General features: G+C 41.2%; 1 pseudogene; it reads right to left on the bottom strand.

The window, feature by feature from the left end:
- Positions 1-626: 626 nt before the first annotated feature.
- LOC118716549 lies at positions 627-1,418 on the bottom strand (annotated as a pseudogene).
- Between the last annotated feature and the right edge of the window lie 7,263 nt (positions 1,419-8,681).

The raw sequence follows: 8,681 nt of genomic DNA on the forward strand, positions 1-8,681 counted from the left end.
AATCATCAACTTCTTTTCTGCTATGACTCATACTAACAGAAAGATTGATAAACTATTTTGTCAGCAATAATTGAAATGTGCTCCTTTTTTCTTCTTCTTAAAAGTGCTAATCAAAGCCACGTCTGAATGATGACAGAAGGAAGTGAAGCATTTTCTTACAGGACTAACCTGAAACTTGCTCCTTCCCGTCTTATTCACCAGACCAATTATTATAAGTGTAGCAATAATTATAGTGTAGACCAGGTGTTCTGAAAAATGTACTCACATGCTTTTCGTAAGAATTACAATGACCACTAGTCATAAATGATCTACAACAGACATTCACCTTTTTAATGAAGTTCACATTTTTAATGAAGACAAATATGAAATATTTGGAAAATTCACTAATTAGATAAAATTGCCCCCTCTTTCTCCACCATGCATTGTGTGTATGTGTGTGTTGGGGTTACTTTGTTTACTTATCATGTGAACAACAAGAACTTTTATTACCTCCTGAGAATTTGAAACTATTGATACTGGAATGGGCAAGGGGAGAAATGAAACAATCAGATTTTGGTTTCTCTTGGGAAGCTGGGTGTGTCAGTTCACTGGAGTTTTTTTTTTTGTGTGTGTGTGGTTTTTCTTTGGAAGTTGACTTTCAATAATAAAATACAGGTGGAGGGCAGAGGGAGTGCAGCAGGTGGGGTGGTGTGCTGCTGCACCAGGGTCTGCGCTGGCTACACAAACTGCTGCTGCTGCTTCTTGGTGGCTGCCTGGCTGACAAGGTCCTTGGCTTCTCTGTAGCTGCCAGCACCGTCTCCTTTGCCTTCTCCTTGGCTTCCTTGGCTGTCTCAACAAGGGTTTTGGAAGGGGCCTCACCTTGTAGCTTGGCCAAGGTGTATTCCAAACCCTTCATGAACTTGGTCACATTGCTTTTGAACCAGGCAAGACCAAATTCCTGGACAGCTAGAGACCCAAGCTTCCTGGTGGATTTCCGTCCAGCCGCTGTTACAGTAAACACATCGTTCCTCCACCACCATCAGCCGGGAGTGGCTGATGTTCCAAGTGAAGGTGGTCACGGTCTGGTTCTGTGGGTCCACAATAGAATCCTCCAGGATGTACACCGAGTGAGCAACATTGGCAGGAACTAGTCGGTCGACCGAGGGGGCATCCTGTCGGTCTTGGTCAGGAGTCTCCGGGGCAGGAGCTTCTGGCCAGGGGTCACCTCCCGATGCACTACGACGTCTTCCGTCAACACATGTGTGCTGTAGGGATTCGGGTACCGCTGCCAGAAGGCAGCGAACACTTGTTCCCGGGAACTTTGGAGCATGCTGTGGTCCAGGAAATACTTTACCATTGTCCCGGCTGGGCGGGGTCAGCACCGGAGCAGCATCAGGGGTGCAGAGCCTGGGGGGCACCCCCGCCTGGCACCAGCTCAGTCACTGCCCCACTACTCCCCAATAGCAGCCACCGCCATGAGGAGTTGTTGGCCGCCCCTGGAGTTTGATCTAAGAGAATTTTCCTCTTTGAGATTTTTATTTCAAATATGATACGTTATTGCTTACATCATTTCTCTGAAGTAGACTATAAAATCAGATATATTAATAAAGATGTAATATACAAATGCTCATTACACTGTGAAGCGTAAAGGACTGACCAGGTAATGACCAGATCGCAGATCAGCAGAAAGGTGAGGTGGCTGAGAGCTTCAGGAGGGGGCAGGGCAGCAAGTTATGGGGGAGGGGTGTGTGTGGGAGGTACAGGAGAGGGGGGCAGCAAGTTACTGGCGCACAGATTGGTGCGCAGGGCTACTAGTATGAAATAAAAACTGTCATCTCAATGTCTTTGATTTTGATCCAGCAGTAAATTGGGGATTAGATGTAAGATTTAGCAGAAACCGGTTTGGCTCAGTGGGTAGAGCGTTGGCCTGCGGATTGAAGGGTCCCAGGTTTGATTCCGGTCAAGGGCATGTACCTTGGTTGCGGGCACATACCCAGTAGGGGGTGTGCAGGAGGCAGCTGATCGATGTTTCTAGCTATCTATCGTCTTTCCTCTCTAAAAAAATCAATAAAATATATTTTTAAAGGATAAATATATGAAAAAAGAAAAATAAGATGTAAGATTTAGTATTGCTTTTCCCACACTTTCACCTTCTGCCTTCTCCCCACTCCTATGATTTTAGGCTAGAGAGCAGAAAAGTTGGAGAAAAAACTGGAGTATGGCCTTTTTACGCTCTCCCTTGTTTTTCAACCACGGTTCCCTAATAGCTATTATTTGCTGAGAGCCTACTTTGAACTAAGCGTTAGATAAATTATATCTTACTTCATCCATACAATTCTCCATCCAAGTGGCTATTATTGTCCTTATTTTTCTGATGAGAACACTGAGGCATAGAAATTTTAAGTGTGAATGGAGCCTGATTTCAATATAGTTTTATTTAATTCCCAAATGTCTAGTCTTTCTAAACATAGAATATGTACTGTGTACATGGTTGATCCTTCTGATTCCTTCATTCCCACACCACAGAGGACATAAAACCCAGGGTCTCCTCAGTTCGCTCTGACACCAGGCTTAACAGAAGAGAAGGGAAGACCTAGTTTTAGGAGAAAAGAAAGGCAAATAAATATAAGGCCAAGGAAGGAAAGAAAGAAAGAAAGAAAGAAAGAAAGAGGATATTTGGGAGAATTTGTGGAGAATAGGAAAGGAAGAATTAAATTCAAGTCCTGCGAAAAATTAAGAAAAATCAGGAATGTCCTTCTCACACAGACTATTTTATATGGAATATTTCCTAGTTTTTTTCCACTGGAAGTTTCTCAAAAAATGAATATCTTACGCTAGAATTTTTATCATTTTGTGTTTTAAGGAAATCAGATGTGATGATTTAGCCATGATAGGAGTGAATAAAAGAGGCTCAAGTTACTTATGTCAACCAATCCTTTCTGACCTTTTATTATTTCCCTCCTCTTTAATTTATTCTCTCCATTTCCTTCTCTTTTACTCATACCACCTGACTGCATTCAAGTCAATAACCATTGTGTACCTAAGATATTGTGGGGTGCAGTATAAAGAGAAAGTCATTAATCACATAATAGGAGGAAATAAGAAGCACACACAAATAATTTTGATCCAAAAACAATGGTATAATTGAATAGAGATAGAATGTGCTGTGAGTATCAGTACATCCTATCAAAGAGGATAAGGATCTCATAAACTAATTCACTGTGAGGCTCTGGTGACAAGTTAAAGTGTGGCCGATGTGGAAAGAGCTAGTGGTGGAGGTGGTGGTGAGGTAAGTGGAGGTTTTTATGCCTTCATTTCAAATCTTAATTCTCATAAAAAATATATTTATGTTTTATTTGTTCTGATGGCCAATCCCGAGTTCTGAAAACTGACTTTATTTTATATTCTTATTGGTTGTTGCTAGTGTAGAAAAACTAATAATTTTTACTTTATCTCTCTTGAATCTTGCTATATCATTAAATTATTTTATTAGTGCAAGTGATTTTTCAGTTGATTCTCTTAGATTTTTTTGGTTATATTTGCAGTTAATAAGTCCCCCCACCAAAAAAAAAAAAAAAAAAAAAAAAAAAATTCTTACCTTTTATTTTCTTCTTTTATTTCATTATCTACGAATTCTAGTACAATGGTCAAAGATAGTGATGAGAATATATCCTTTTATTTCTCTAACCGAAATGCTTGCAATGATTCATTATTAAATATGATGTTTACTTTAGTTTTCTGATTCTCTTTACCAAATTAAGGAAGTATCATTCTCTTTTTGGCTTGCTAAGAACATTTTTAAAAATTATGTATTGCTGAAACCAGTTTGGCTCAGTGGATAGAGCGTCGGCCTGTGGAGTGGAAGGTCCCAGGTTCGATTCTGGTCAAGGGCATGTACCTTGATTGCGGGCACATCCCCAGTGGGGGGTGTGCAGGAGGCAGCTGATTGATGTTTCTCTCACATCATCAGTGTTTCTAACTTTCTATTCCTCTCTCTTCCTCTCTGTAAAAAATCAATAAAAAATATTAAAAAAAAATAATAAATTATTGGTGTTGAATTAATAAAAAAATTGGAAACTATTGAAATGTTCAAATGGTTTTGCTCCTTTAATCTATCAATATAGTGAATTATATTAAAATATGCTAATGAAAGCATATTATGATAAATGTTACTTGGTTGTATTATTCTGTATTATTCTTTTAATACTTTGGTGAATTCAATTTGCTAATATCTTACTAAGAATTTTTACATCTCTATGTCTATCTATGAGAATTGTCTGTGCTTTTATCCCTCTTTCCATGCTATTATTGTCTAATGTTTTGTAATGAGGCGATGCTAATCTTGTTGAATGCATGCCTTTTCTTTTTCCTATGATCTGGAGCAATTTAAATAACTCAGGAATTATCTGTTCTTTGTGAATTTGATAGAACAGTCTGGGACTGGTGCATTTTAGGGGTAGTAGATTACATTTTCAATTTAAATTATAGTTAGTGGCCTATTCAGATTTTCTGAACTCTTCTTGAATCCATTTTCATCAATTATGTTTCTATTGTAGCAGACCTTGGTAATTTCTGCTTTTTTAACACTCTATGTCCTTTAGGAAGCTGTTCTCCCATTTATAGCGGTCCCAGAGTAACTGTCAGTTTAGGTGCCCTACCCATCATTTCATCACAGGGATGGACTCAAGATCCAAATAGGGCCCATTGGAATCTTCCCCTGGATTGATATATAGACATCACAGGGGGAAATTTTCCTTTCCCCCACTTTAGTTCTTAAAAAAAATTATATATATATATAAAATTGATTTCAGAGAGTGAAAGAGAGATGGAGAGAGAGATAGAAATATCAACAATGAGAGAGAATCATTGATCAGCTGTCTCCTGCATATCCCCTGCTGGGGATTGAGCCCACAACTAGGCATGCGCACTAACCAAGAATTGAGCCATGATCTCCTGGTTCATGGGTCGATGTTCAACTACTGAGCCAAACTGGTTGGGTTCCCCCTTTGATTCTTAAAACTAGGAAGATGAGATTTTGTGGCTGTAGGTGGCCATTTTCTCTGATACATAGATAGAACTTGCCTGACCTAGAAGCTGAACTGATTCAGATTTCTTTCATTTTTATCTAATGTCTTTTTATTGTTCCAAAATCCCATCCAGGACACTGCATTAACAGGCTTCTCTTTGCTGTTGCAGTTTCTCAGACTTCCCTTGTTTTTCATGATCTTGATGGTTTTAAGAAGTACTAGTCAAATATTGTAAAACTAGAGGCCCAGTGCACGAAATTCATGCATGGGGGTGGGGGTGGGTACCCCTCAGCCCAGCCTGCATCCTCTCCAATCTGAGATCCCTTGAGGGATGTCTGACTGCCTATTTAGGCCAAATAGCATTGGGTCTGAACGAGCAGTCGGACATCCCTCTCACAATCCAGGACTGCTGGCTCCCAACTGCACACCTGCCTTCCTGATTGCTCCTAACCACTTCTGCCTGCAAGCCTGATCACCCCCTAACCACTCCCCTGCCAGCCTGATTAATGTCTAACTGCTCCCCTGCCAGCCTGTTTGCTCCCAACTTCCCTCCTCTGCTGGCCTGGCCACCCCTAACTTCCCTCCCCTGCAAGGTTGACCGCCTCCAACTGCCTTCCCTTGCAGGCCTGTTCCCTCTCAACTGCCCTCCCTTGCAGGCCTGGTGCCTCCCGACTGCCCTTCTCTGCTGGCTATCTTGTGGTGGCCATCTTGTGTCCACATGGGAGCAGGATCTTTAACCACATGGGGGCAGCCATCTTGAGTGTTGGAGTGATGGTCAATCTGCACATTACTCTTTTATTATTGTAGATAGGATAGAAGCCTGGTGCATGGGTGGGTGCCAGCTGGTTTGCCCTGAAGGGTGTCCCAGATCAGGGTAGGGGTTCCCTTGGGGCATGGGGCGGCCTGAGCGAGGGGCCTGTGGTGGTTTGCTGGCCAGCTATGGCCCCTGGCAACCCAAGCAGAAGCCCTGGTATCTGGAATTTATTTACCTTTTACAATTGAAACTTTGTAGCCTGGAGCACAGCCAAGCTTTCTGCTCGCTTAGTGGCTGCTGCCATTTCTGTTTGGATTAGTTTACCTTCTGTAATTAAAACTTTGTAGCCTTGAGTGGAGGGCTAGGCCGGCTGGGGAAGGTGGAAAGCTTGGCTTCTTCCATTGCCTGGGAAACCCAAGCCTCCCTCCTGCTCTCTGTGGCTGTAGCCATCTTGGTTGGGTTTATTTGCATACTCACTCTGAGTGAGTGGTGGGTGTGGCTGGTGGGCATGGCTTGTGGGTATAACAGAGTGATGGTTAATTTGCATATTACTCTTTTATTAGGTAGGGTGTTCCTCTGCTAGGAACTACCTGATGTTTTTCTCATGATTTCAGGTTTTGAGGAGGAGGACAACAAGGTAGTATTATTTTCAAGGGTACATATCAAGGGTACATATTATCAACCTGGTATGCTAATGATGATGCTAACCTTGACCATTGGTTGAGGTAGTGTATGCCAGGTTTCTCAATTATAAAGTTATTTTATCCCTTTTCACTCTGGACTTTTTGGAAGGAAGTCACTGTGTGCAGGCCACACTTAAGGAGAGGGGAGTTATGTTTCACCTCTGACGGGCGGGGGAGGGAGGGGGAAAGAACAAATAAACATAATTTATTTTGAATTCTTCTGCAAGGGAGATTTGTTTCTTCTTCTTAATTAATTCACTAGTGTATTTATTGAATTATGATGGGCTCATGGATATACTTCGGGTTATAATTCAATATCGCTTTACTTATTTTGTTTTCACTTCAGTTACATAAGTAACTAGGACTAGGACTGATGGGTTGTATGATTGGGCTGTGTTTACCTTTGTAAGACACTGCCTAACTGTGTTCCAAAATACCACTTTGCGTGTCCCCTGGAGCTTCCTCCTTGACAGCCACCTGTGTTCCTTGAGGCTGGAACTGGCCTCACTTTGCCTTCTCCTGCTGGTCGCTCTAGGTCCTTGAGCTCTGGCTTCCACGTCATGCACTTTGGGGTGTGGGCTGGCTGGCTGAAGGCGAGGGATACATTGGAGGAAAGTAAACTAGTGAATGTTGGAATCACCTGGTGCAGGTTGCATGGACGAAGAGGGACAGTTGTGTGTCTGTGGGTTAGAGTCAAATAAAGCTTAGGTTACCCATTATTTTTGTGCTGTCTGTTAAGAATCTTGTACACAGTGAACATCACCAGGCCTTGTGGCAAATATGAGGGTCTGTGATCTTGGAATCCTTATTTGTCTTGACACCTTGACATTTTGGGGAGTTTGATAATGCAGAGTTTAATTGCAATTAAATTCTTTTGGATCTTTTTCCCCACACTCTCTCACCCCCAGCACACTGTGGTTTAAAAACACAGTTACACAGTCTTTACCCTAAATCCAGTTGGTAGCAGTATGTTTTCAGAGGCTATGCCTAAAACTAATATTTCTATTGGATGTGTTGCTGTTCACTCATTCAGGCACTTTATTGTGTTTTTCATAACGTATGTATCAAGGCAAGCTTAAGTAATTTTTTCAAGCTGCAGACAAACAAACAAACAACACCCCCTGCCTCCTGCACACACACAGAAAAAATACCGTTTTTCATTCTCATCAGCAATGTATGTGTTCCTCTTACTTTGCATTCTCATCAGCATTTTGTATCATCAGTTTTATTTTATTTTATTTTTAAGTTTTGTGGGGTTTGTGGGTTTTTAAAAAATAAATCTTTATTGTTCAGATTATTACAAGTGTTCCTCCTTTTTTCTCCCATAGCTCCCCTCCACTTGTTACCACTCCACCCATGCCCTTACCCCTCACCACTCAGTTCATCCATAGGTGTAAGATTTTTGTCCAATCTCTCCCTGCACCCCTCTCACTTCCCTTCCCCCTGAGAATTGTCATTCCACTTCATTTCTATGTCCCTGATTCTATTATAATCATCAGTCCATTCTGTACATCAGATTTTTATTCACTTGATTTTTAGATTCACTTGTTGGTAGGTATGTATTTGTTGTCATTTTGTTGTTCATAATTTTTATCTTTACCTTTTTCTTCTTCTTCCTCTTCTTAAAGAATACCTTTTAGCATTTTGTATAATACTGGTATGGTGGTGATGAACTCTTTTAGCTTTTTCTTGTCTGTGAAGCTCCTTATCTGACCTTCAATTCTGAATGATAGCTTTGTTAGGTAGAGTAATTTTGATTGTAGGTTCTTGCTATTCATCACTTTGAATATTTCTTGCCACTCCCTTCTGGCCTGCATAGTTTCTGTTGAGAAATCAGCTGACAGTTGTATGGGTACTCCTTTGTAGGTAACAGTTTTTCTCTTGTTTCTTTCAAGATTCTCTCTTTGCCTTTTGCCCTTGGCATTTTAATTATGATGTGTCTTGGTGTGGTACTCTTTGGATTTTTTTGTTTGGGGTTCTGTGTGCTTCCTAGACTTGTAAGTCAATTTCTTTCACCAGGTAGGGAAAGTTTTCTGTCATTACTTTTTAAAAAATATATTTTATTGATTTTTTACAGAGAGGAAAGGAGAGAGATAGAGAGCTAGAAACATCGATGAGAGAGAAACATTGTCCAGCTGCCTCTTGCACACTCCCTACCGAGTTTGTCTCCCTCTGGGTTGAAAAAAGCAGTGCACCCATTCACCTGCCGCCAGCCTGATTCACATGCCCCCGCACCTC

The sequence above is a fragment of the Pipistrellus kuhlii genome, unplaced genomic scaffold (assembly GCF_014108245.1).
Source record: "Pipistrellus kuhlii isolate mPipKuh1 unplaced genomic scaffold, mPipKuh1.p scaffold_m20_p_12, whole genome shotgun sequence".
Lineage (NCBI taxonomy): Eukaryota > Metazoa > Chordata > Mammalia > Chiroptera > Vespertilionidae > Pipistrellus > Pipistrellus kuhlii.